General features: G+C 40.6%; 1 long non-coding RNA gene across 1 annotated transcript; it reads right to left on the bottom strand.

The window, feature by feature from the left end:
- Positions 1–5916: 5916 nt before the first annotated feature.
- On the bottom strand, positions 5917–6383 carry LOC109198694 (uncharacterized). Its single transcript, XR_002059364.2, has 2 exons — positions 6319–6383; positions 5917–6041 (listed from the first exon to the last, which is right to left on the bottom strand). It is a non-coding gene; the product is annotated as an uncharacterized LOC109198694 (long non-coding RNA).
- Positions 6384–19745: the final 13362 nt, after the last annotated feature.

Genomic DNA, 19745 nt, shown 5'->3' with positions numbered 1-19745 from the left:
AAGTCTATGGGGAGGTTTTGAAATTCAGAGCTGAAAGTCTGAAACGGGAGGCATTTTCAAATCGCCAATCTCTTTAACAGCAAAGTTAGGACATGAGGCTTGTGCCAATATTCTTCAGACACTGCTGACACTCACAGTGGAAGCAGTTTTTACAATATCTTACCGTTGAGCAATGAATTACGTTGTTTGAGGGGTGGAATCTGTCCTTCTCTCAGTCTTCAAACTCTGGAAATGAAGCCGTTTCTTCTCTGTCATATCTCCGCGACGGAGGTAGAACGAGCTATGAAAATCGCAGTCAAAATACACCAAAGTCCGCTGATTCACCCAGTATAAGAATATGCTGCTAGCCCTCCTAGTTTTGAGTTACACGACGTTTTGTAACTCCAAAAAACGGCGTTTTTCGCCTCTCACCGCGATCTATTTTCTGACTGCCCAAGTATCTGTCTTTCAGACCGCCGCCCCTTTCCAGGTGGTGCAATCAGTAATGACACGGCTCTGCAGCTCAAAGGTCGTGGGTTCAATCCACCTTGGTCCACGTTTTTTTTTCACTACAAATTTATACACTATCACAGACCTGTAATTTATATTGCTAATTTATTACAATTCTGCAAGTTTTATGATTTTAGCAGCTTTTCTAATATGGACCTCAGATTCTTGTTAACGCTCCATGGCAGAAACAAGTACACAGCCTGATGAAGCAGACTGAGGCAGTACCTCTGATTGGTGAATTTGAGCAGAACCAGGTTGTTCTTTTCATTTCATTTCTTTATTTATTTCACACATGGTTCACAGTGTTTCTTTTTCTACATACGAACCTTCTGCTCTTTTCAGCAGAAATTTGCTCATTCACCTCTTTTCAGTGCATGTTCTGCTTCTTTCCCTCTTTTCTGCAGAAATTCTGCTGATTTACCTCTTTTCTGCAAAATTTTCAGCCTTTTACTCTTTCAGCACAATTCTCAGCAGCTTCTGCTCATTTCACCTAATTGTCAGTCTCTCCATCTCTTCCTTTGAGAGTCAGTTTGGCACAGTGAGATGAGTAGCCGCCTTGAGCCCAGAAGGGCCAGGTTCAAATCCTGCTCAGGGCAATGTTTTTTTTTCACCACCATACAACTTTTTGCAACTTTTTATCTTTTTCAGCTTTTCAGCAGACAGCTTCAGCGTTCAGGCATCACACAGCATTTTCGCAGGAAATGCAAATTTTCTAGTTATTATTATCTCCATCTTCCGCCTAAATTTCGGCACGTATCACGCCCCGCAGTTTGAGAAAAGCTTCATATATGTTACCTCATTTTGTGCGGCTGGATCTGGAATGGTGTGCTATGACTTTGGTGTTTATGACTATTATAGTTTTTTAAATATTATATTTTAGAAAATTTTCCCCGCTCTCTGCAAACAGTTTTGACAATAGGCGTACATATGTTACATAATTTTGTGCGGCTGGAGCTGGCTAGTATGGTACGACTTTGGTGTTTATGACTTTTATTTTTGAATATTTAGTTTTAGTGCAAATTTGGGCCATTTCTAGGCTCCTGAGAAAGATTCTACTTTTGGCCCCATAGAAACAGACTTCATTTGTGGTGTGTTGGCTCTCTCTAGTGGTATACCCGGAGTAGTACAGCCAAAAAGTTTATGCTTGGCTGAAACTCCATATCCCACAATTCATAGCACGCCTCTGCAGAGTAACAATGGCGGCCACCACTTCGTTTTATATGTCTTTTATTAGTTTCTAGGTCACAAAATAAACTTTTAAGATATTTTCAGGCGAGAATGTAGTGTTAAACTTCAAATATCTGCTCGTTTTATCAAGACTCCCATGTTAGCGACAATTCTCTTACGTGTTGCTGATAGCCGGCTAGCAGCTAGCGCCGCTAGCTTAGCTAGCTAGCTAGCGCGCTAGCGACCCTTCGTGAAAAACCACCCAGGCTTGGCTGATAGTGAGGTGGCTAAAATTTGTTTATCGCCCGATCGCTCGGCAAGGGTCTGTGTCTTAGCTGGACTTATTTTTCGTTTATATGGGCCGATGATGCTAGTCGATGTGGAAAAATAACTGAGTTGTTTGGTGTGGAGCTACAACAGAGGGCAGCTATCCACCGTGTGTGACAGAAAGGACATGCCGCGAACGAGACATACAAGGCGTGGGCTACCGCCGATCGACGGTGTTTGCTAACGCGGAGGTCAATCGTGGATCAGGGAAAGCGAAGGCAGGAGCGTGAGAGTGAACTGAATTCAGGTAAGAAGTTATGACCTGCACTCTATTTGGGTCAGATATAAACCGAGTTTAGGTGTAGTTTATTTTCGTTGTGCTGACTTTTTCAATCACTTACAATAACTCATACTGCCTAGCACGACAGAGTTTGTATACAGCTGTGTGCGCGCTAAGTTACCGATGTTACCGATGTTGAACTTATGACAGCCTCCCCTGTCATTCTCTCGCCTGTTGAAACTTCAGTCATGAAAACTGATCAATGATCGGCTTTTCTCTCTTGTTTGTTTATCGCGCTAAACAACAGCGCACATTTAAGCTTGATCAGCTGTTTGTAGAATTCATTGCTTTTAATTTCTAGTATCAGCTGATGTTTGCTGCCCACAGCTGTAAAAACGGTGATGGAGAAACAGGTTTACCCTTGGTGACTGAATGAGTTGAAGGGAAGTTATGAACTGTTTCTGAGAGACAAATATACACCAAGCTCCTTTTTGTGTAGCTGACAGCTGGTAACTGTGCAGGGGCGGATCTAGCAAAGCTTTTGCCAGGGGCCAGTAGGGCATTAACAGAGAAAGGTGGACACAAAGATATACTTTTCTTTCTTACTCTCATATAAAATATTAGCTTTTATTAAATAGTTATCTGAATCTTAACCAAAGTTTGTATAATAATACACAAGATTGGCTGTAGACATTGTTCATCATTCAGAACACTGTGTAAAAATAACAAAAACAAAATTGAATGCAAAAGTGCTAAAATTTATTTTACGTGTTGATGTGTGTGGCGGGCGTGGTCTGCAGTCCGCTGCAGGGAGGTGGACCACCTGAGCGGCACCTGCAATCACGCCTCTCGGCGGAGTCTATGCTCTCTCGGCTGTTTTTGGGTGTGTGTCGGGCTGTGAGTTGAAAAGCTACAGCCGGCTGTTTGGTACACCAACCATGTGTGAAAATGCTCCATAACGTAATGCTTCAAAGCGTGTTCATGCAAACATTGTCGGGTCTGCCGTGGTAATGGGACTTCTCTCATGAACCTGTGGTGCACAGCGTCTGCAATCGGCGCTGTACGAAGTAACTTCATCTTTACACAAACTGTAAGCTTTATCGTGAGCGTGAGCGGTGTTTGTTTACCATATTATGGTGGAGAATTGGTGCTCTTCTGAGTTTTGCTCTCTGTGCTGTATGAATGGCAAATACACTGAATAGCAGCGGCATAGGCACACTTAAAATTTCTTCTGAAATTTTCGCTTTCTAGTTATTATTTATATTATTCTCCAGTTCCGCCTGAAATTTTTGCAGCGAACTCGCCCCGCAGTTTGAGAGACACTCATATATTACTCATTTTGTGCGCTGGATCTGGAATGGTGTGCTATGACTTTGGTGTTTATGACTTTATAGTTTTTTAAATATAATATTTTAGTGAAAATTTTTCCCGCGTCCTCTGCCAAACAGTTTTGACAATAGGCTTACATATGTTAGATTTTGTGCGGCTGAGCTGGACTAGTATGTACGACTTTGGTGTTCATGACTTTTATAGTTTTTTAAATATTAATATTTTAGTGCAAATTTAGAAAGATTCTTCCTTTTGGCGCCATAGAAACAGACTTCTTTGTGGTGTGTTGGCTCATCTTTGGTCCCACTGAAACAAATTTCAGACTTTCATTTGTGGTGTGTTGGTAGCAATGACGACACTAACCAATGACGACACTATCAACGCGCGTCTCTTCGCTCCTCCTCCGCTTTGAAATTGACCGTAAACGTGCTTTTCTGAGACAGCGTCACTATCTCTTCAGTGGTAACGCGTCTTTCCCCCCCTCCTCCGCTTTGGAATTGAATTTACAGGGATTTTCTGAAGTGTTTACTAAGACACCCTTAAGCTTTTACAAGGTAAGTGTATCTCTCTCCCTCTGGTTTGAAATGTAGGTTTGAAAGAGATTTTTTTGTGTGTTTCTGGGTGAGCTCTTTCTCTGGATTTCGGCACTGTGCTAAAGCTAGCTAGCGGATATTGAGCATAGCTAAGCCTCTTTGGCCCTCGTTTGACTTTGACTTGAAAGATTTCTATGTTTGGACGCTAATATGTACAAAATGACTGTGGTTAGACGCTAATCGGCTAATTAAGCGTATCTGCGTCCCTCTGCTTTGAAATGTAGGTTGAAAGAGATTTTTTTGTGTTTCTGGGTGAGCTCTTTCTCTGGATTTCGGCACTGTGCTAAAGCTAGCTAGCGGATATTGAGCATAGCTAAGCCTTTGGCCCTCGTTTGACATTGACTTTGAAAGGAATTTTCTATGTTTGACGCTAATATGTACAAAATGACTGTGGTTAGACACCAATCGGCTAATTTAAGCGTATCTGCGTCTCTCTGGTTTGAAATGTAGGTTTGAAAGAGATTTTTTTGTGTTTCTGGGTGAGCTCTTTCTCTGGATTTCGGCACTGTGCTAAAGCTAGCTAGCGGATATTGAGCATAGCTAAGCCTCTTTGGCCCTCGTTTGACATTGACTTTGAAAGGAATTTTCTATGTTTTGACGCTAATATGTACAAAATGACTGTGGTTAGACGCTAATCGGCTAATTTAAGCGTATCTGCGTCCGTCTGCTTTGAAATGTAGGTTTGAAAGAGATTTTTTTTGTGTTTCTGGGTGAGCTCTTTGACTGGATTCGCACTGTGCTAAAGCTAGCTAGCGGATATTGAGCATAGCTAAGCCTCTTTGGCCCTCGTTTGACATTGAAAGGAATTTTCTATGTTTGGACGCTAATATGTACAAAATGACTGTGGTTAGACGCTAATCGGCTAATTTAAGCGTATCTGCGCCCCTCTGCTTTGAAATGTAGGTTTGAAAGAGATTTTTTTGTGTTTCTGGGTGAGCTCTTTGACTGGATTTCGGCACTGTGCTAAAGCTAGCTAGCGGATATTGAGCATAGCTAAGCCTCTTTGGCCCTCGTTTGACATTGACTTTGAAAGGAATTTCTATGTTTTGACGCTAATATGTACAAAATGACTGTGGTTAGACACTAATCGGCTAATTTAAGCGTATCTGCGCCCCTCTGCTTTGAAATGCAGGTTTGAAAGAGATTTTTTGGTGTGTTTCTGGGTGAGCTCTTTGTCTGGATTTCGGCACTGTGCTAAAGCTAGCTAGCGGATATTGAGCATAGCTAAGCCTCTTTGGTCCTAGTTTGAAATTGACTTTGAAAGGAATTTTCTATGTTTTGACGCTGATATGGTCGGCTGCATCCTTCGGAGGACCCGGCCTTCGCGGTCTACGTGGGGCCGGTCCTTTGACAGCCTTTGTCGCCTGGCTGCGACGTAATCGGCCTTCAAACGCGGCCTCTGGAGGATGCAGCCGACGTTTTGGGACACAGCTTCGACTGTATTCCAGCGGTATCGTTTGTAATTAAAACTTTTAACAGGCGACTGTCGCGTCCTAATCAATAGCTTCGTTGTACCCGCGTTTCACACCTCTTTTTCTGTCTTCATAAGGCGTTAACTACAGCAGTCTTTAATACCTCAACTCTTGCTTCAGCCAAGGTAAGTGTCCCCTTATATTTCTGTGTGTGTTCAGGAGATATCTAGAAAATAGAGCTGTTGTTTGTAATTAAGACTTTTAAGATTAGATGGTACAGTGTTTTTACTCTCTTCCAAATGTAGCCGGTCTCACCTTAAACTCCGTTTGCCGTTAGTTCTCTGCGTTGTGTTGTGTAAATAACCAGAGGATTCAGCTCTCTCTTTGCCAGCTGGGGCAGATTTATTCTCCCAGAACTGTTTAAAATAAAAATAAAACAGTACAGCGACTTCACTTTACTGGACTTCTGCATGAACACCTCTCCTCAGCGGGACCTCTAGGCGACTGAGGTGCAACATCACAATAAAATCTAATTAACAAATAATACTGCTAAAATGTATTTATAATCATATATAACAAATGAAAATGCACTGCATCGTGACCATATAGTGACAATTACCTCAACAACAAAATTATAGTTTAGGGAGACTTCATTTACCAGTGGCAATTTTACATATTTTTTTAGTTACATATATCTAACAGTAAGTTGAAACAGTGAACATGAATCACAAACAAAAAATATAACCAGTACACACAAAAATAAAAGAGGGAGCTCACATACCTGTTTAAAATAAAAATAAAACAGTACAGCGACTTCACTTTACTGGACTTCTGCATGAACACCTTCAAGGGAGAGAGAAGGATAGTGGACCACATGAGAAGTCACCTGCATGCTCCTATGCTCTCATCTGAGGATGGCTAACTAGCATGTTACAATAAAGTGCTGTACTCGACAGAGAAAGAATAATTCACACTGAAACATCAAACAAAACTGTGAGACAAAATGTACAAAGAGAACAAGCAGCGTTTGAATTACTTTTAGTTACTTTAACTGTGTTTATTCACTCTGTAACTGAGAACACTAGCGTACGCTCACTTCTCCTCAGCGGGACCTCTAGGCGACTGAGGAAAATAGCGCGCAGCTACAGGAAGTGACTTCGTGGGAAGTCAAAGGTCACACAAACAAAATAAAAGCTCCCAAAATATAAATACAGAAAATAAACATATATATAAATAAACACATATACATAACCAATACTGACAATCCAAAATAACACTGCAGGATGGATCTTTGGTGAAATATAAATTATTTTTTAATACACCCGTTACACAAACAGTAAAGTTCCTCTTTGTCTCTCAGTAGGAAATCTAAACCAGACAGTACAAGGCTACATTTCAGCGTTACAAGCCAATCAGTTTGCTAATTGTTCTGTGAGATTTGTTTGCAAAGTTTAAGGTGTTAAAGCAGGAGCTGGCATTCTGCCAGAGCCTCAGCAACAAGACCGCCTCCCAGCAACGAGACTGCCTGTCAGCCTTGCAAGGTACCCAATTTTCCAATTACTCTATAACAAAACTGTTGTGGGCAACAAGACTGTCTCCTAGGTTTGCAAGCCAATCACTTTGCCTAATGTTCTTGTAAGATTTGTTTGAAAAGTTTGAGGTGGTAACTGTGAGCTGTGAACATCCGGGTTTGCTTGCTGCTGGCATTCGACCAGCGTGTCAGCAACAACACTGCCTCCCAGCTTTGCAAGGTAATTACTTTCCCAATTACTGTACACCAAAATGGACTAACTGTCGTGGTCAACAAATCTGCCTCCCAACTTTCAAGGTAATCACTTTCCCAATTACAATATACAAACTGTTATGGAACTTTACTTAACAAAGCCTTAAGACCGGGTAGTGACACTATCAATATGTCTATTTAAAGAAAAGAGAGATTTTTTTTTTTTTTTGTTCTTGTAGTCATCTTGTCTATCAATGTATCAGAGGGTTAAAATAAATTGCTTGAAATGCCAATAATTAATATTCTGTTTTTATGCTGACATTCTACCAGATACCGAGAAGAAATAAAAGATCCCAGGCACAAAAGAAGCGCTGGAAACCACTTGACTTGGTCGATCCTGCTGTCCCAATGCTCACTGGCCACAACCAAGATGAGGCAGTCAGTCGTTTTCCATCTGACCAGGTAATGAGGATATGGTAGTGATCACAGACAGTCGAACAGTTTTCGAAACACATTTGAGACAATTAAGAACACTTACCCATACAGTTTAGGATTTTTTTGTTATAATGTCACACACGTGGCATAACAGTGCATGGTATGTAGAACATTTAAATGAAATGAATGTGTCAGGTCACTTAATGTCTTCTATACACTTTTTCCTGGGTTAGCAGACGTCACCAGCCAGGTTATCTTTGGAAACACAGGATAGACCCACCTCCTTATGTTCCCCAGGTCCCAAGGTAAATATCAAAAAATATTCCTTTATTAAGAAATTACAAGGTATGCCCACCCATAGGGCTGCTCGATTATGGCAAAAATGATAATCACGATTATTTTCACTGTGTCAGGAGTTTTCCTTGTATTGCAACCCAGGTCGGAATAAAACGCTCAGACAGGTTAACGTGTACACGGTCGAGACTCAGGGAGAGACTCGCGCCGCTGCAGTAAAAAGGAAGAGTCTTTATTCAGAGAGCACATACAGGAAGAGAGAAAATAGAACTGCAGGCTTCCTGTGTAACTTCCCCATTTAAGAGTCTGCACAGAGTTGCAGAGTTTAAGCTGAATACTGAAAAGAGCAAACACATTTAGATAATGAAACGTACTTTTAAGCATAACATAATAAAAATCCCAAAATCCTAAGAAATCTCTTAACACACTGAAATCTAGATCTCCATTATTTGACAATATTTATTTAACAATAACAATGTATTGAATAATGGCTTTAAAGATTGTCATAAAATAGTGTGCAAATACTGATAACAGTGTAAATGTTTACAATATAAAAATAATGAAAATGTAAACATGTATGTTTAGTGAACTTTACAGTGTTGCTCCGTGGTGCAGGTACGACATTGTAGCAAACTTTACACACTATGTCTACTTGATCCACGTCTGACTTCGCGAACCCATAATGTTTCCACACCACTGAAAGTTTTTTTTTTTTTTTAAATCTCTTTTCAACCAACGGCAGTCACTCTCCTCTCCAAATAACTTCTGCTTAGCTTTCCGAGCTTCCCTCTGTTACCTCCTCTTAATTGTTGTGATGCGTGTTTGAAACGCAGAGAGGTGCGCTCGATTTGCCACACGGAGCGGCGCGAGAGAAAAGCACGAGGGAGGTGCTAATAATCGACTCATTCTCTCGACTCCTTTTTAATGATCGTTGAAAGCCCAGATCGTAATTTCGATTAAAATTAGATTAATTGAGCAGCCCTACCACCCATGTGTATAACCAGTCTGTATATATCTGGTCTTTGGTGTCTATAACCACAGTTGATATGTAGTCTTTCACTTAAAGCATGTTTGCTAACAAAGGGTTTTTTAATTTATTTTATAGCTCCGAACAGGTAATTCTGATGTGGTAGTGAGGACATACAATATATTTTTATAACACTTACCCATACAGTTGACCATTTCTACCTTGTAATGTTACCCAACTGGCATAACAGTTCATGCCATGCATTGCATTGTAAATTGAAATTAAAGTGTCAGGTCACTTAATGTCTTAACATTATATTCTTTTTTGCCTGGGTTAGCAGCCAGCACCAGCCAGCTTGTCCTTGGAAACGGAGAATAGACCCACCTCCTTATGTCCTCCAGGCAGCAAGGTAAATTTAAAACGGTGTTCCTCCATTAAGGAGTTATAGTGGACAGTTACATTACCATTAAATGTTAAAGACATATGGTTACATGTTAGCCTTATGCAAACAGTAAGAATTTTGTTGTCTCGCTTCTGTTAGTTTTGTTTAAAGTTACACTCACTTTCAAATTTCTTAGTAGTTATGCAAACAGCTGGAATTTTTTTTTTATTGCTTTATAAGTTTTGTAACCGCTACTGTTTCATGTTTTCTTTAAGTATCCAGTGTTCATTCTATTTCAAATCTGTTAGTAGGTTTTCTAATTTTGATTAACTGTATTATCAGAGTTCAGAAACTCGTCCACCAGCAAAACGAGTCTGGGCAACTGATGATTTCCACACGGCATCAAATTCTCCACCTAAAAAGGTATGTCTACAAATGTCTCTAACCAATTAGTATACATGTGATGTTTGCTGTATAATCACCGGGGTTGATATTTAGTCTTTCACCAAGTGTGCTTGCTAACTCGTACTAAATATACTAAAATGTTAGACTAAACATGTAGATTTGTCAATTTCTTTCATCAGACTCCTAAAATGCAGACATCTCAACAGCTATTTCTGTCTGTCTGTTTAGCTATTTCTATATCTATTGTTCTGAAAAAACTTTTATACCATTTTATACTTAAAGCTTTAGATAAATTGACATCCACAGTGAAAAGCAGTGCAAATAAATACAAACATGATTTTGTGACACTCACCTTTTCTCAAGATGGATGTCAGTGTATTCTGTTTCAATCACATTTAACCTGTAACTGAATTTTGTGTCATTTCTTTACAAAACGTAAGACAACTATGAAACGTGTTTTATGGCACATGTACAGAACCATCTGGTTTAATCTGAAATCAGTGAATGAATTACATCTAATTTAAGAGCATCTGAGATCCTCTTGCGAATAATACGTAAACAGGATTTCCTTTGATATATTTGTATTTAGGCTGCAATTTAGTTGATGTTTGAAGGCCTGCAGCAACCTAAAATAATGTGTTATACTGAAAGAAATTAACTGCTTTGAAAATATGAGGAGCAGAAGGTACAGGTATGACCTTTGTAAAAGGTCATTAAAAAACAGCACTAAAGCAAATTACAGATATCTAAAATATTTGTCATTTTTACTTCCCACCTTTGCTCTCTCCCACTCTCTCTCACTGTTCCTGTCACTGTCTTTCTGCCTGTCTCTTTCTGGCTTATCTGATGCTGCGTATCTTTAGATTATGCTGTAATATGATTGAGGAGTGATATAATTTGGCTTCATTTGCCTGAACATTGTTTCATTATTTTACCATAGTTAAAAAAAATGTTGTTACTTTACAAGAAAATCTAAATTTATACAACTCTTGCCACTTAAAAATGTCTTACATCATTGTACCAAGAGTTACATATGTTTTTACTCAACTGTGAAATGCATATCATTAAATACTAAACAATAACATGTCACCTTTACCATTCCTTGATCAGCCTTTCCACAACACAAATGAAGAACTAGTGACAGAGGAGCTACAGAGCAACGCAGTTCAGCACTTCTGGTGTGTCAGTGCAACTCATTGTCAAAGTGATGAAAGGTACACAGAATTCTCTCGAAATCATCAGTGCACATGTAATGCCCTCACATTCCTGGCCTACCTTAATGAGGAACACCAGTTCAACACAGCCCGACTTGATAAGGTGCTTGAACAGGGAGATGCACTCTACTGTTGGATTAAAACAAATCTTCAGCAGGAGAGGCGTTATACACAAGATCATCTGACCATGGAGGACCTGCCCAAAGAAGTTCATGCTGACATAAATGTCTACAGTGTGAAAATGGACAACATAAGGTATGGATACCTGAAAGCAGCAGACAAAACTTATCAAAGAAAAGGGTGGTGGTTGCCTCTTGCTAGTCGCCTTGTATGTCTGTCAACAGATGTGAACTATGCTTTGCTCATGGTTCGCCTCAGTGCATTGCAGTTTTCCGTGACAAATCTGGGAGGTATGGATTATTTGATTCACATTCAAGAAGTGCAGCAGGTTTACCCCAGCCAAATGGAACAGCAGTCATGCTCACTTTCACTCATGTGAATGACCTGATCACCCACCTGCATAATCTTTTTCAAAATCAAGGCAGGTATGCAAGATATGAGTTTGTGCCTGTTTCTTTCAAAAGAGTCAGCAGTCACAACGAACAGCCTGCACAGTCAGCTGAAGCAACACCAGGAGCAACAGCTACATCACCACAAAATGATGAACCACAAATCGCAAATCCCACTGTGCAAGTGCCTCAACCAGAATCAGCCCAAACCTACATGACAATGTTAGAAAGTGCTTTAAACCCACAACAAGACAAAATGGCTTTAAATCAAATTTGTGAACATCAACTTGAAACATCTGTTGATCCAACAAGCAACATCCAAACAGAACAACAAGAAAATCTTGAACTCAATAATGAAAGAGATAAAGTCATAGATAAAGCCCCCCAAAAAGCAAGAAATGTGTGTAGATTAAATAAACCACGACGTGGGAAAGCTATTCGTCAAGCTCAAAAAAGTCACAAGCAGCATGTAAAAGCTAAAGAAAAATCTTCATCTGAAGACTTTGCAAAGAAGATAAACAAAAAAAGACACGAAAAGGAACGATATGCCTGCTTTCCTGAATTTCGAATGAAAAAATTACAGGCTGTGAAAACTCAATATGCTCAAAACTGTCATCGCCATAAACAAAACTGTTATCAGCCAAAGATTATTATGCAAATCCTCATATTCAAGAGAAGATAAAAGCCACAAGGTGAAGAGATACCAAAATGATCCTCATTTTCAACAAAAAAAGAGAGACTACATTATCAGAAGATATACCACAGATGCCAGCTTTCGAACCAGACAGAAACAATATGTGTTCCGAAGATACAACACGGATGCTGACTTTCAAAGCAGACAGAAGCAATATCTGGTCCAAAGGTACAACACGGATGCTGACTTTCAAAGCAGACAGAAGCAATATCTGGTCCAAAGGTACAACACGGATGCTGACTTTCAAAGCAGACAGAAAAATACATAAGAACAAAATATGCATCGGATCCAAACTACAGGCACAAACAAAAAAAATCAATTCATGCCAGGTATCATAATGACTCACAATTCAGACTGCACCATATACAGCGCTGTGCCCAGTACCAGAGACACAAAATGGCTACCACTGCATCTTTCGCCATTTATAAAAAGTTGTGTGCGCAGAGAATAAAGAAGAAATACAGACGACTAGTAACACAATTCCAGCAGGGTCCACAGTCTGAAGCACAGCCCCAGCTTGTAGTGAATAGTGTGATGCAAGCAGCCACATTAGCTTTCCGTGAAACAATTAAGTTAGGACCCACCCATGTCTGTACAGTGTGCCACAGAACTCTGTTTCCTAATCAAGTTAAACACTGCAAAAGATCAAAGTATGTTAAAAATAGTCACATTGTTGACACTTGCTTGACAGGAAAATTTGTCCATGTTTGTGACGGAGAATGCTCAGCTAATTGTACTTTCCCAAAACAAAGAATGGAGGAGTGGATTTGCTACAACTGTGAAAGCCACCTACAACGAGGAAAGATCCCTTCCATCGCAGTGGCAAACAATTTAGCACTAGCACCCATTCCAATTGAACTGAGTCAATTAAATGTACTAGAACGACAACTGATTGCTAAAATTCTCCCGTTTGCCAAAATCATTGCATTACCAAAAGGACAGCAAAGAGCCGTACATGGGGCTGTTGTTTGTGTACCGTCGGATGTGGAAACCACAGTAAACTGTCTTCCCAGACCTAGCAATGAAGCCCAGCTCCTGCAGGTACAACTGAAAAGACACATCAGATTCAAAGGATACCAACACTTCTACACTGTGAACATGAAGAATGTGTTAGCAGGATTATCAAAGCTAAAAGAGATGCATTCAGAATACAAAGATGTATCTATTGATGATGACGCTACTTTTGCTGATCCCACAATAATCAGATAATCGAGATGGAACATGACACTGCTGATGCAGATATTCAAGATGCACTGCCCAGAAACTTCGACAACCAAATTCTACCAGAAAGAAGACCCACTGAGGATACAACAGCTGGAATACTTGAGCCATGTCATGATGTAAACGAACTATTGGAGCCTGAACAGTCAAATGGAGAGCCCTTACAAGATACGGAGAAAGAAAAGGAAGAACTTCGGCCTGGTCTTGTTCTAGACACCTGTATGCAACCACCAGATATAGCACAGGACATTTTATCATATGGTGAAGGAATATTTAGCATTGCACCCGACCAAGGAAATAGACCTGTTGGCTTCTTCTCTGTTCCTAAACTTGAAGCCATGGCCTTTCCTGTGCAGTTCCCAACTGGACAGAACACATTAGATGAAGCCAGACAAGTCAAACTGTCCCCAAGCATGTATTTAATACACGGCTGTTCTCTGCAGATACACGGTTTGCAACTGACCAAAGCTACCTATTCTTTGCACAGTTTGTAACAGAAACACACATGGCTACAAACAGCATGTCCATCCAATTGCGCAAAGGTAAGGCAATCACCAAGGATGGACGTAGAATTTGTAACAGAATGCTTCAAAATAAAGACGAAGTGGAGAGACTGATAATAACAAAGATGCAACACGCTTCATGAAACCTCTGAGAGGTACTCCAGCCTATTGGGAGAAGGCACTGAAAGATCTGCATGCTATGGTCAGACAGTTAGGAAAGCCGACTTTTTCCTGACATTTTCAGCTGCTGAAATGAGATGGCCTGAGGTTGTTGAGGTCATAAAAACTCAACAAGGTGAACAAGTGGATTTTCACAACTTGACTGGAACACAAAGTGTGAAATTCTCCGAAGCAACCCTGTGACTGTGATGCGATTGTTTGAAAAAGAGTCGATGCACTAATGACAACACTGATCCTGTCCCCAGCACAGCCCATCGGTGAAGTAGAAGATACTTTATCGAGTGGAGTTTCAGGCCAGAGGTAGCCCTCATATCCATTTACTGGTTTGGGTCAAAGATGCACCTAAATTTGGAAGCGACCTTGAAGACCACGTGTACAAATTTATTGACAAGTACATAACATGTAAGATGCCTGACCAAAATGCCGATCCTGAACTTCACAAAATTGTGTCTGAGGTTCAAGTCCACAGCAGAAATCACTCCAGATCCTGCAAAAAGGTAATGTGTCATGTAGGTTTGGGTTCCCCAAACTACCGGTAGACCAACAATGATCACTTTCCCAAGCCCAGATGATGACGATGATCACAATGATAAGCAGCATAGCACAAGTAAGGAGAAAGGCACAAATGAAAAACAAAGCAAAAAAACAGACGAATGGCGCTCGCAAAAAAACAGAAAGAGGCCAAAGAAAACTCCAGCCATTGAGAGATTTGCTCTGTGACCCAAATTCCTCGTTGAGGACTTGTCTGAGCTGCTTCACAAATGCAGATTAACTTATGACAATACTTGGATTGTGTCTTCAATTAAGCAATGGCCATGTCATCCTCTTAAAGCGTGAACCCAATGACTGCTGGGTGAATGCATACAATGCAGATCTGCTGAGAGCCTGGAATGCCAACATGGACATCCAATATGTCATTGATGACTACAGCTGCCTGATGTACATGATGTCTTATGTCTCTAAACCCGAATTTGAGATGACACAATTTCTTAATGGAGTCATCCAGGAGGTCAAAAAGTCCAATGTCAATGAAAGAAATGAAATGAAACAGATAATGCAGGCATATGCTAAACACAGAGAAGTCAGTGCCCAAGAATCCGTGGCAAGGACATGCAGCCTGCCACTAAAAAAGTGTTCACGCAGTGTGGTGTTCATACAGACGATGATGATGCCCTGAAAATGATCTCCCGATGAGCAGGTTGCAGAGCATGGCACCAGATGATGAAAATGTGTGGATGTCTGGATTGCCAGAAAAATATGCAAACAGACCCAGAACACCTGAGTTTGAAAGAATGTGTTGGCTGAATTTGCTTCAGAGTACAGGATTCTCTACAGCCGTCAAACAGAGTCAAAAAATGCCATCCCTCTTTTGAATAACATGGGTTATATTCAAAGAGAACAAGAGGGAAACCTGCAATAATCAGATATCCTCGTTCTCAGAAAAGAAACAACCAGAGAAGTTTTATAGCAGACTACTAAAACTTTATTTTCCACATCGATCAAATGATGACCTTAAAAACACAACATACCCCACATCCGAACAGTTCTACAAAAGTGGACGAAACATGGTTTTGCAGTACGGCCATTGTTACCTTTAACAAAAAGCGTTATGAAAGCCATGGCAAACAATGGAAGGGCACTGGAACAGATTGAACAACAAGGCCCACTTATCAATGCATGGAACACCTTTGCACCTGAGGTTGAAGTAGATCATTTAGAGTGTGTGGCCCAACGACAATCCAGACATGACACTGACGAAAATGAAATGGACATTGTTCCAGACTACCAAGTCAGTGGTAGCAGCAGTGGAGCCATGCCAGCAATCATAGCACCAAAGCTGAGCCCAGACTTGTCAGAAAATGTACCAAAGTCTGAATGAAACCCAAGCATCCATATTCTACGCAGTGCGTGAGTGGTGTTTCAAACTGTGTGGGTCACTGTCCTGAGCAGTTCTTTTATTTTGTCTCTGGAGGAGCTGGCTGTGGAAAATCACATGTTATCAAGTGCATATGAGGAGGCAACAAGATTTTGCACCAACTCCCCAGATTCCGTGACCAAGAGACATGTCCTACCCCGCAGTCCTGCTGACTGCATTTACTGGCACTGCAGCTTTTAACATATCTGGGAAAACACTGCCCTCTCTGCTAAGCTGCCAAATCTTTAAACCGCCGTATCAGGACTGGGGAATGCACTGGATGAAGTGAGAGCTTCATTTCAAATGCAGAGATTCTGGTCATTGATGAGATATCTATGGTTTCTAAAGACCTTTTGCCTACATCCACTGGAGACTTCAGCAGATCAAAGGAAACAAGAAGCCTTTTGGTGGGATGTCTATCCTTGCAGTAGGAGACTTTTACCAGCTGCCACCCCTTGGAAAGCAACCACTCTGTGTGTACGAGGACAATGTCCTTGATCTCTGAAAGACTATTTCCACATGGTCAACCTGACAGAATCATGCGACAGAAAGATGATCATTCTTTTGCTGAAGTTCTGAACAGGATAAGAGTGAAGCAAAAACAGATCTCTTGAAGCCAATGATAAAGCCTGCTCACACAGGCTATCCATGACTAAAGACTGTCCATCTAATGTATTACACATTTATGCTACAAACAAGAGGTGGACAAACACAATTCAGCAACTGTAACTGCTCTTCATCTGATATCATAAATATTCAGGCCGAAGACTACAGAAAGACCCACGAACGGTGAGATGTCCTGCTGGCAGATATGATGAAAGGCAACAAAAGATTTACCTGATAACATACAGCTGCACCTGGAGTGCGTGTTATGATTATTAGAAATTGGATGTTGAAGATGGGCTTGTTAATGGGACATTGGACATCACGAACATTGTGACAACCACACAGGATGGACCAAAAACTGTGAATCTCATTGGACTTACGCTGGACAATCAAAATTCTGGGCAAAAATTTCGCAGAAAAATACAAGGATCCTCAGACACCTGGTATATATTGAGAAATGTGAAGAATCTACAAGTAAAAAAGGAGTTCTTCGCAGGCAATTTCCAATGAAGTTGGCCTTTGCATGTACAGCTCACAAAGTACAAGGCATGACAATGGAGTCAGCAGTAGTATGTTTGAAGCGTGTTTTTGAACCTGGAATGGCCTATGTTGCACTCAGCCGCACAACCTCACTTAAAGGACTCTACATCACAGACTTTGATGAAAGGAAATCTATGCTGATCCTGCCATCACAGATGCACTCAAAATATGAGACATGCATCATTTGAGAATGCAAGACCACTGTTGCAATTCTTAAAATCAGTTGTTCCCACAGTCCCACGTTGACAATTATCCATCACAATGCACAAGGTCTCCCAACTCACATGGAGGACATGAGATGCCACCATGAACTCAGCCTTGCTGATGTTTTATGCATAACAGAACTCACTTGTCTGGATCATCAGTTTCTCCCCGCTTCCAGCTGGAACAGTACAACATGGCCACACGCAACAGACACGTCTCTTACACAAACTACAGACATGGCAAAGGTAAATGGCGGTGGAGTTGCAATGTACTACAAACAGTTCTTACAGCAGAGTCTCGAAAATACCTGCAAATGTGACTGACCTTGAATTTGTTGTTATCAAGGTTGAATCGCCAGTCACAGCTTTGATAGCAACTGTATACAGGCCACCAAATTACAGCCACGTGAGGTTTTTACCACAAATGCAATGTCTTTTGGACTCATTGGAAATGATGAATTGCCAACCAATTATTGTTTGTGGAGACTTCAATGAGGACCTTATGAGCAGAGGAAAAAAACCCATCCAAGAACTGTTTCAGTCAAGAGGATATGCACAACTTATTACTGCTGCAACTACCGAAAACACACATTGATTGATCACCTTTACATATCACAGCCATACGCCTGCCTCCAATCAGGTGTTCTGAATACATATCACAGTTATCACAACCCCATTTATTGTGTAATTCACTAACACAAAATGACTGCAAGGTTGTGAGGGATATGGACTTGCCAAGTGATCTTAGTGTCTTTGCAACTGAGCACACTCTACACAACAAGGACAGCTCACCAGTGGGAGCTGATAATAAGACTGCTCTCATCCATTGAAGAGCTGACCAGAAACGTGAACAGAGAGACTGCAACTGCACCTGATGGGATCCCTCCATAACAGGTAATTGTATTTTTTCTTACTTTATATTGTAACATTTGATATTGTTGAAACAAACTATAATCTCATCCATTAATTAAGTCATCCATTCATTCTAACTCCTCAGATGTGTTCTGTCCAGTGAAGGCAGTGGAGAAGCCCTACACTGATCTTGAAACTGTGCCACGCTAGTAGAGACCGGCTACAAGGATGGCAGGTATAGTGAAATTAAAATGCACCTTTTGTTCAACAGGTTTATAATACAGTCAAGTGATCAAAAGACACCAGTATTAAACCCATTTAAACCAACTACATGCTTGGATTGGAACTGTATACAGGCCACCAAATTACAGCACGTGTGGTTTTACCTTACATAGCACTTACCCATCCAAAGACACCAGTATTAAGCAAATTTCTTTTTTTACTACCTTTTTATATAGTTTTGGGTCATTTAGTTCTAAAGTTAGATTTGTTTTCCAATTATTTTTTAGAACTTCATACTTGCCATTTCGCTAACTGAAGAGTGCGCTTTGTGATGTCTCTTGTTTTATTGTTTTAAATTGTGTTTCCTTTATCTGTTTCTAGCTGTTTTCGCAAAGTCAGCCAACCACTTGCTTCCAAATGACCTTACCAGAAGTATCCGTGAGTGCCTCATCACAGAAACTAAGTGGAGACCTACCTCTCAGAGAAAAAACGCACACATAAGAAAGCCGACCCACTTCAGTACTGGGAAGAACATCCTAATCTGTTTCCTCTATGGCTGCTGTTGCGATCCCAGTGTGCCCCTGTAGCTCTTGGACAGTTTTGGATTTGTTTACATCTCACCAACCGCTCACGGCAGATGGCGCACCTCTCTAAGCTGGTTCTGCCGGAGGTTTCTTCTGTTAAAAGGGAGTTTTCTGAACACACTACCACCAAAAGGCAGCTCACCAGTGGAACTGATAGATAAGACTGCTGATGTGCTCTCATCCATTGAGAGCTGACAGAAACGTGAAGAAGACTGCACTGATGGATCCCTGCCATAACAGGTATTTGTATTTTTGTTTTTACTTTATATTCTTTGAAAAAACTATAATCTCATCCATTCATTAAGTCATCATTCATTCATAACTCTCAGATGTTCTGTCCAGTGAAGGCAGTGGAGAAGCCCTACACTGATCTGAACTTGCCACGCTAGTAGAGACCGCTACAAGGATGGGCAGGTATAGTGAAATTAAAATGCACCTTTGTTCAACAGGTTATATATACAGTCAAGTGATCAAAAGACACCAGTATTAAACCCATTTAAACCAACTACATGCTTGGATTGGAACTGTATACAGGCACAAATTACAGCACGTGTGGTTTTTAATAGCAACTTACCTCATCCAAAGACACCAGTATTAAGCAATTCTTTTTTTACTACCTTTTTAATTATAGTTTTGGGTCATTTAGTTCTAAAGTTAGATTTGTTTTCCAATTATTTTTTAGAACTTCATTACTTCCATTTGCTAACTGAAGAGCTGCGCTTTGTGATGTCTCTTGTTTTATTGTTTTAAATTGTGTTT

The sequence above is a fragment of the Oreochromis niloticus genome, unplaced genomic scaffold (assembly GCF_001858045.2).
Source record: "Oreochromis niloticus isolate F11D_XX unplaced genomic scaffold, O_niloticus_UMD_NMBU tig00006926_pilon, whole genome shotgun sequence".
Lineage (NCBI taxonomy): Eukaryota > Metazoa > Chordata > Actinopteri > Cichliformes > Cichlidae > Oreochromis > Oreochromis niloticus.
Note: the sequence above shows the minus strand (reverse complement) of the source record. Positions and strands in the feature narration are given on the sequence as shown.